The sequence below is a fragment of the Saccostrea cucullata genome, unplaced genomic scaffold (assembly GCF_032062105.1).
Source record: "Saccostrea cucullata isolate Sc308-1 unplaced genomic scaffold, CSIRO_AGI_Scuc_v1 ctg20211, whole genome shotgun sequence".
Lineage (NCBI taxonomy): Eukaryota > Metazoa > Mollusca > Bivalvia > Ostreida > Ostreidae > Saccostrea > Saccostrea cuccullata.
Window position 1 is genome coordinate 5,689 of NW_026918749.1, and position 8,957 is coordinate 14,645.

The window sequence follows — 8,957 nt, forward strand, 5'->3', positions numbered from 1 at the left end:
AAAAAAACATGCGTACAATATCAATATGTCGTCCCCGACTTCGTTCGGGGCGACATAATAACTCCTAATTTTTCTCATCAATAACTCCTGAATTTTCCCCTTCAATTCGAGCATTTCTGCATTGCAGAGAGCTGATGTGTGTTATGAGATAATAAATCATGTGTGAACTTTCTCAGTTTAGCGGAATCATGAACATTTTCGGCGAGATGAATGTTTTGTATACAGTGGTGATCAAGGCTTTGCGAACCATCAGGAGCGGATCAAAGAATTTATGAATGAATAAAAACTATGGAAATGACGTACCAATTTTTTAATTTATACTTGCACTATCTAATGAAATGAATAATATACAAGTGATAGATATACAAGAAAACGCGAAATGATAATAAATGCAGCTGACAATCGTTATTTTTTTTTTATATAGATAAAATAAAATATTTATAAATTCAAGAGACAAAACAGAAGGAGAATGAATGATGGCAAAATATCACATGACGGGAACTGAATTTTATGAATGAAGATTTTAAAAAGTTACTTGTAAGTTGTATATGTTATATCTGTGTATTCTACTTGGCTGTGTGCTTCATAAAAAGAGGGGGGGGGGGCGTCTTGAACATAGTAAATAGCCATAACGTTTGAACGGTAAGTACTAGGGCTTTCGTATTTCAAATATGTAATCCTTGTGAAAAGAACTTTTATTGGATACGACGAACTTTGACCCTTTGACCTAGACCTTGGAGAAGACATGTGTACATCTGAATCTTTTTTTTCTGTTTCGTTTCTATGGCAACCGTGAGCGACTCATTACAATTATTTTGAAAGTAGAAATCACTTTGACACATTGCAAGGAATAAACATTGAAAGTTTCAAAACGATTGCCTGAGTAGTTATTGAGAAAATCGAAATTAAAGAATTTTAACTTTCACCTGGTTTCCATGGCAATAATCGATTATATGAAAATTTTAAATACGAGTTGCAGAACTACAGATACTAATCATTAAAATAAGAAAAGTTTCATGACGAACGTTTAAGGGACCAGAGAGAACACTCTCGGACAAAATTTGTCGCTTTTTACAGGTTTCCATGGCAACGGTAGACATATTGGAACTGAACGACCTCACTGCACAACTACAACCAGTGATCGTCCTTGAAGGAAAGTTTCAGGAAGATTGTCCCAGCCATCTCCGAGAAACAGCCTGGATAAAAAAAACATGCGTACAATATCAATATGTCGTCCCCGACTTCGTTCGGGGCGACATAACTAGATGAGATCTCGTTGCGAGCAACGAGTGGGTCTTCCGTCCAATTCTTGATGAGATGAGATAAGATTTTGATTGCGATTTTCATTCTAAAATAATGATTTACCACAATCTGTAAAAAGACATTGAACATTAAAGTCTTTAAAAAATCGGCCTTTTGCCCCTAACGGCCCCTAATTTTAGGAATCGGCCCTCTTTTTTCATATCATCTTAAAGATCTTAAGATTTTGAACATTTTGTGTTCAACAATTGTTCAGAAATTCTTTTTCGTTTTTGAGATATTAGAAAAAGAAACTTTTAGGGGCCAACCCTTCAACTCCTTAATGGGGACGTTTAGCAAAAAATGAAAGGTTGCATATTGTTTAGAACATTATTTTGAGCAACTTTTGTTCAATATTGCTTATCAAAATATTTCTCCCTTTCGAGATATAAAGCATCAAAGATTTAGCATTCGGGCCCCTTGTGGCCCCTAATTATGTACCATACGACATGGAAATCATAATAAATAGTTGTAGATGGTTGAGATGAACATCTTTGCTTCAGTAATGTATTACAAAATATTAACCGATAAAGAGTTATCGATTGAAGACTTTTGGCCCCTCTTGGCCCCTAATTCGAGTGCCCAGCCCCTTTTTCGGGATCTCATCTTAAAGATCTTAAGATTTTGAACATTTTGTGTTCAACAATTGTTCAGAAATTCTTTTTCGTTTTTGAGATATTAGAAAAAGAAATTTTTAGGGGCCAACCCTTCAACTCCTTAATGGGGACGTTTAGCAAAAAATGAAAAAGTGCATATTGTTAAGAACATTATTTTGAACAACTTTTGTTCAATATTGCTTATCAAAATATTTCTCCCTTTCGAGATATAAAGCATCAAAGATTTAGCATTCTGGCCCCTTGTGGCCCCTAATTATGTACCATACGACATGGAAATCATAATATATAGTTGTAGATGGTTGAGATGAACATCTTTGCTTCAGTAATGTATTACAAAATATTAACCGATAAAGAGTTATCGATTGAAGACTTTTGGCCCCTCTTGGCCCCTAATTCGAGAGCCCAGCCCCTTTTTCGAGAATCATCTTAAAGATCTTAAGATTTTGAACATTTTGTGTTCAACAATTGTTAAGAAATTCTTTTTCGTTTTTGAGATATTAGAAAAAGAAATTTTTAGGGGCCAACCCTTCAACTCCTTAATGGGGACGTTTAGCAAAAAATAAAAGGTTGCATATTGTTAAGAACATTATTTTGAACAACTTTTGTTCAATATTGCTTATCAAAATATTTCTCCCTTTCGAGAATATAAAGCATCAAAGATTTCAGCATTCTGGCCCCTTGTGGCCCCTAATTATGTACCATACGACATGGAAATCATAATATATAGTTGTAGATGGTTGAGATGAACATCTTTGCTTCAGTAATGTATTACAAAATATTAACCGATAAAGAGTTATCGATTGAAGACTTTTGGCCCCTCTTGGCCCCTAATTTGAGTGCCCAGCCCCCTTTTCGGGATCTCATCTTAAAGATCTTAAGATTTTGAACATTTTGTGTTCAACAATTGTTCAGAAATTCTTTTTCGTTTTTGAGATATTAGAAAAAGAAATTTTTAGGGGCCAACCCTTCAACTCCTTAATGGGGACGTTTAGCAAAAAATGAAAGGTTGCATATTGTTTAGAACATTATTTTGAACAACTTTTGTTCAATATTGCTTATCAAAATATTCCTCCCTTTCGAGATATAAAAAATCTAATATTTAGCAATTTTGACCCCTTGTGGCCCCTAATTATGTACCATACGACATGGATATCATAATATATAGTTGTAGATGGTTGAGATGAACATCTGTGCTTCAGTAATGTATTACAAAATATTGACTTTTAAAAAGTTATTGAATAAAAACTGTTGGCCCCTTTCAGCCCTTAATTTGATGAGTCAGCACATTTTTCTTGATATCATATTAAAGATCTTGATATTTTGCACAAATGTTGTTCAGTATATTTTAACAAAATATTTATATTTTAAAAGATATGATACAAAATGTCTCAAAAAATCACTCATAAAACGTGTCCTAAATTTTGACCCCTACCGAGCTTCCATACTAGGCACTTCCGGAAAATATCCTGACCATGTTGCAACGTGGCAACATGTCCTCTATCATCACTAAAAATTTCAGCTTTCTAGCTTGAGCCGTTTTTGAGTTCCATCACAGACAAGGAGGTCCTCCAAATTTTGATCAAAGGGCGATAACTCCCGACCGGAAGTGAATTTCCAAAAAAAAATTTGCCGGAATTAACTTCAGATGAAAACGCATCGACTGTGAAAATTTGAAGCAAATCGAACGAGCCATCTCCGAGAAATCGTCTGCACAAATTTTGTAAGAAGAAAAAAGAATAAAAATAATAATAATAATAAAGGTAAAAAAGAAACCGAAGAATAATAGAAGGGTCTTCCGCTGAAGACGGAAGACCCTAATAAGAAAATTGAAAAAGAAACATAAGAATAATAGAAGGGTCTTCCGCTGAAGACGGAAGACCCTAATAATAATAATAATAATAATAAAGGTAAAAAAGAAACCGAAGAATAATAGAAGGGTCTTCCGCTGAAGACGGAAGACCCTAATAAAGGTAAAAAAGAAACCGAAGAATAATAGAAGGGTCTTCCGCTGAAGACGGAAGACCCTAATAATAAGAAAAAACAGTAGAATCACTATAAGGTCTTCCGTCTGAAACGGAAGACCTTAATAAAAAGAAACAGTAGAATCACTATAAGGTCTTCCGTCTGAAACGGAAGACCTTAAGATAAAATGTCGCCTAGGTTCACGGCAAAATATGGCCGATGCAAAATAATTCCTGAATTTTCCTCTTTAACTCGAGCATTCCTGCATTGGACAGGACTGCTTTTTGTTATGAGATGATAAACCATGTGTTAACTTTCTTAGTTTAGCGGAATCATGAACATTTTCGGCGTGATGAATGAATTTGTTACAGTAGCGATGAGCACTGCTTGAAAAAACACCTTTTACAAAACTTTACTTGCAAAGTAAATTTTATTAAAGGTGCTCCAAAAAGCAAGGTCATCTTTGTATTAACTTTACAAAAAATAAAGGTGTAAAGCTAACCTTTACTTAAACGAAAAGATAATTAAATATAACCTTTCACCTTTAATGCCATATTAAAGTTCATTAAATATACATATTTTATCAAAGCCTTATTTAAATGCTGATTGTTTAATACACTTATACTTTGGATTTTCACTGTTAGTTTAAAGAATCTGATCTAGTCGATACCCAGAATTTTAAGACAAATGTCAAAGATATATTTTAATTATCTCGTTTCCACTTCCAGTTGAAATTAGTATTAGAAATGGTCATCTACGGAATCAAACAAATTTAAATGTTTTTCAACTTGAAATAATGCAGAGGGACAATCAAAAATGTAAATCAGAATACAGGTACAACAAAACTTAAATTCCTAATGATTTGTAAAACTTTTATCTGATTTGCTTACGTCAGATAGAGGGAGAACTCATTTCTAATTGCTTTTGATAAAGAAATACTGGAAGCTTTTCTGTTTTAACTTCCTTTTTATAAATGTTGACCATAAACTGTTACAAACAATACAAGATCACATGTATCATTTACTAAAACAGGCAATAAAAAGACAAAGATTGAAAATTACAAAGTTTGATAATTTTTTTTATTCAGATTTTACATAAACATTCAAGGGCAAGTTTCCTCAGAGACCCTCTTAGTATATTCTCGACTCATCATTATTTGACAGACTACACCTCAAATAAAACAACACCTATGCTGCAAGCCAGTTTAGCTTAGTTGGAGCAGATGGCATTTTTTTATAACAATACATAAATATTGAACAAACATTACATTGATTGTGAAACAATAAAGCACTGCAATGTATTTGTAAAATATTTTAAATGTAATAAATTATACCCCTATCACAGACATTAAAAACCGCCCAGGAAAAAACCATAGATGGTTAACTATGGAAAACCTGTGTCCGTCGCTATGTAAATAATGTCTCAAGGGAGAATGCCGGACGTACATTCGGTGCAGTACTGAATTTCATGAACACCCTATAATATTTAGTGTAAAAAAAATCGAAATTAAAATACATTTCAACAGTTTTGTTATTTCCATTTCCAGTATATTTATACAAATATGATATACATTATATATAAAGCAAAAAAAAAACAACAAAAAACATGTGTTTATTGAAGAGCACTGGCTTAGAATGATTCTAACACGTTACTGAATACTCCTTTCTCATTGGCCTTCCTTCGGCCACGCCCACATATACAGGCAAAACCATTAATATGTGTTCCTATCATACAATGTGCTCCCACTATACTACGAAGCGCGGAAAAAAATAACTATTATGCGCATAAGGATTGCCTACAACTCTCTGGATTGGATGGCATAGATTTTTTATATGTAAATTGATATTAATAATGATACAGTAATTTAACATATAACAATGGAAAAAAAAAATGGCATATTGACAATTCTCATTTTCCAAACAAAAATGATCTTAAAATATTCTGTATTATGGCTTCTCATCATATGATGAGTCAGAAATCATACAGCACAAATATCCAGTTATAACCTTGAATATAAACATTATATTGAGCTATCTTTGACTTTTGTTTTCTTTCAAATATTCAGATACATGTAAGACAAAATTATAAAAAAAATATAGATGATAGGTATATAAATTTCACATTTCTGCTTATGAAATGGAGGTCCCATTTCGCTTTAAAATATAATATCAGTACAATATTATTTATTCTTTATGGTGCATGTACATATACAAAATAAACTTTGTAGTTTAAATTGAATTGAAAATGTGGGGAAAAAGTACATAAAAGGCTATCTGATGTGCGCTTATATACAGGCTAACATCTTCAACTTGTAATGCAAAATGATGCAATTTACATATTCACAAACACAAAAATGCTGAAAAATCTATTAGAATATATGTGAAGATGCAGTTTGCAAAATGTATGAGAACATGTATGAGTCCAGCTTCACCCAGTGAGCCAGTCTGAGCTTGACTTAGTTTAGTTTTTATGTCTGTGGCAGATGCATGTGTATTTGCATATGTGTCCTGCTTCACACATTCACATGTATGTGCTCGACTTCACACACCTTGGAAAATATGTAATAGGTTGTGGCAGATGCATGTGTTTTTGTGTATGTGTCCAGCTTCACACATTTTCATGTATGTGCTCGACTTCACACACCTTGGAAAATATGTAATAGGTAGTGGCAGATGCATGTGTATTTGTGTATGTGTCCAGCTTCACACACTTTCATGTATGTGCTCGACTTCACACACCTTGGAAAATATGTAATAGGTTGTGCAGATGCATGTGTATTTGCTTATCTATACTCCGCTTCACATATTTTCATGTTTGTGCTCGACGTACAAGTCATCAATGGAAAATATGTAACTATGGTGGTATAAAACATTTACAAGTGTATGATGCACACAGAGAAAAAAGTTCTGTGTGTTTTGTTCTGCAAAAGTGATCGTATAAATCTACTACAATTATGTCTCTTGAGAAATTGACAATCATAATAAGTAACATATTCATTTTACATAACTGTACTGAAAATAACACATCCAGTTTAAATTACTGTACTGAATATTAAATTTGTGCAAAAACTCTCTGGCTGAATAACATTCAAAATCATGAATGCTTGCATGTTCATCTGTAAATCTCCAAGATATTTCCTAGTTAGTTTGTAGCGCCACATTGAGCGGTCTTACAACACATTTCATAATGTCAGTTTGCATGAATAAATTAATTTATCCTTGTTCATCATATCTTGAAAATAGATGCAAAAATTCTAGTCTACAGTTTATTTACACAGCACATCACAAATATGATAGAAACATTCAGGAAAAATAATTCACAAAAAATAAAATCCAAGTAAAACTATCACATGTACATATAAATCCAAGAAATATTAAGTAATAGTCCAAGTAAGTGAGTAACTTTATCTATCCTTAACAGTTTTATCTTCTAAGTCTTCTATATTTCCATCTTCCTATCTTATTCTAAAATTCTGTCGCACTATATATATATATATATATATATATATATATATATAGGTATATGAGGTTGTTTGTGGGCACCGAGCTTCTAAGCTGGTTTGTGGGATCTCGCATTTCTACATTGCATAGATATGCCATATTCATGATTTAGGCGTTATATATGGTCCTTATGTAATATATAATATAATTTTTGAGTTAATATTATAAATATTGTATATAATTGTGGGTCAAAACATTCATATATATAGGGCATTGTGGGATAAACTATATACATCGCACAATGCTCTTCACTTATTAATTCTATGACCCGCAATATTATTTTATGCTATATATAATATTATTTGCTGTAATTCACAATGAAAAGACATTAGAATTAATGTTTGATAAAATATCAATAAATATATTCATGTATGTATATTTACTTATATACATAGTAGAATTAACCAATAAGAACAGTTTCGCTGATTTCAATATAAAATTTCATATTAAATAATGATTTACTGCGATAAATTATCTATAAGAATCTAAACAAGATATTCTATGGATATTCTCTGTCGCAATGTAATTCATACAATCAACTGCCCAACAATGTCATATATGTATTGTGACCCACAAACAGCGATGATCACTACATTTACTATACATAGAGTGTCCCACAATCATGTATAATCACATGCGGTATATTCATCCCACAATTCATTATATACATATAAACAGTGACCCACAGTTTTAACTACCTGCAATATATTAATCCAACAATTGATTATTAACATACAATGAATATACAGGGACCCACAATAAGTTTTAAGCAAGTGCAATGTATTTATTGCACAATCCGTTATATACATATCTACAGTGACCCACAAACTGGTACAATCATTATACATTAACCCCCCCCCCCATTTTTTATATACATACATACAGTGACCAATAATCAGTAATATATTTATTTATTTTTTGTTCAAAATATAAAATAAAGTAGAGTACGAGTGCCACTTTTTATTAAATTGTACAGAAAACTCGAAATACAGATCAGATTTGTTATCTAGCGTTTATTGCAACACAACTTCCTCTATGTTGGATCTAAATACTTTTATTTTCCTTTTAACGCATTTTCTGAGGTACACCTCAAATATATATTATATTAATCATACATACAAATGCAAGCTTTGTTGTACAGAAAACCGCTATGCAAAATATTATTGTGTAGCTGTATATATCTTCCTTTATTTTTTGTTAAAAGAATAATATAGGTCCTAAGGGCGGAGTGTTTGAATATTTGTATTAAATGTTTCTGATATGATTATATTGTATGATAACACATGCCGATATAATAAACAATTTACGTACTTATTTATCCAACAATTTCTATATTATGTAAACATTGACCCTCAGTCAATTATAATATAATATACCACAATTCATTTTATATTGATAAACAGTAACTCACAATCAGTTTTAATCACGTGCAATATATTTATTCCACAAAATTTTCAGTATTACTTTATAATTACTTTCGGATCATGTCAAATAATCATTCACTGCGATACATTATTCATAAGAATCTTGACTATATATTCTTGGAATATTCTCTCTCACAATATATTTATCGCACAAT

At 32.0% G+C, this 8,957-nt stretch overlaps 1 long non-coding RNA gene across 1 annotated transcript; it reads right to left on the reverse strand.

Annotated features, from left to right (window-relative positions):
- Positions 1 to 4,940: 4,940 nt before the first annotated feature.
- LOC134270346 (uncharacterized) lies at positions 4,941 to 5,327 on the reverse strand. The gene is made up of 2 exons (XR_009992788.1): positions 5,212 to 5,327; positions 4,941 to 5,168 (listed from the first exon to the last, which is right to left on the reverse strand). It is a non-coding gene; the product is annotated as an uncharacterized LOC134270346 (long non-coding RNA).
- Positions 5,328 to 8,957: the final 3,630 nt, after the last annotated feature.